Genomic DNA, 480 nt, shown 5'->3' on the forward strand with positions numbered 1-480 from the left:
TAATAACTTTCATATTTTTTATATAGATAAACTTTAATAACTAATAAAAATAAATTACTTTTGTCCGATGATAAGATAATTGATCTAAACATTGCCTCAGAGTTTAATTAACTTTCATGTGTAAAGGCGGCCTACAATTTAAAAGTAGACCATCTTATTTTATTAAATTAAATGAATTGACGATATTGGCCTTTCATCCCCCACCAACCCCAATTGTTTTCTACGTAAAGAAATTTATATTGATTCATTTAAGAATTATAACAGATATTTTCCCACAATATAACCTTCCAAAAGCACAGTTGAAGAAAACGAAAATGTTTGGGAAATTCAAATTTTCAGCTTAAAACTATTCCAAAATTTTATATTTTTTACTTTATTTATATGATTTCAGTTCATTCCGAACATTTTAACAAGAAGTAATGAAGGTGTTTTATACTATGTATAGCGAGTCAATACATATCTTGTTATCATTATTATACG

This window comes from Arachis ipaensis, chromosome B04 (genome assembly GCF_000816755.2).
Source record: "Arachis ipaensis cultivar K30076 chromosome B04, Araip1.1, whole genome shotgun sequence".
NCBI lineage: Eukaryota > Viridiplantae > Streptophyta > Magnoliopsida > Fabales > Fabaceae > Arachis > Arachis ipaensis.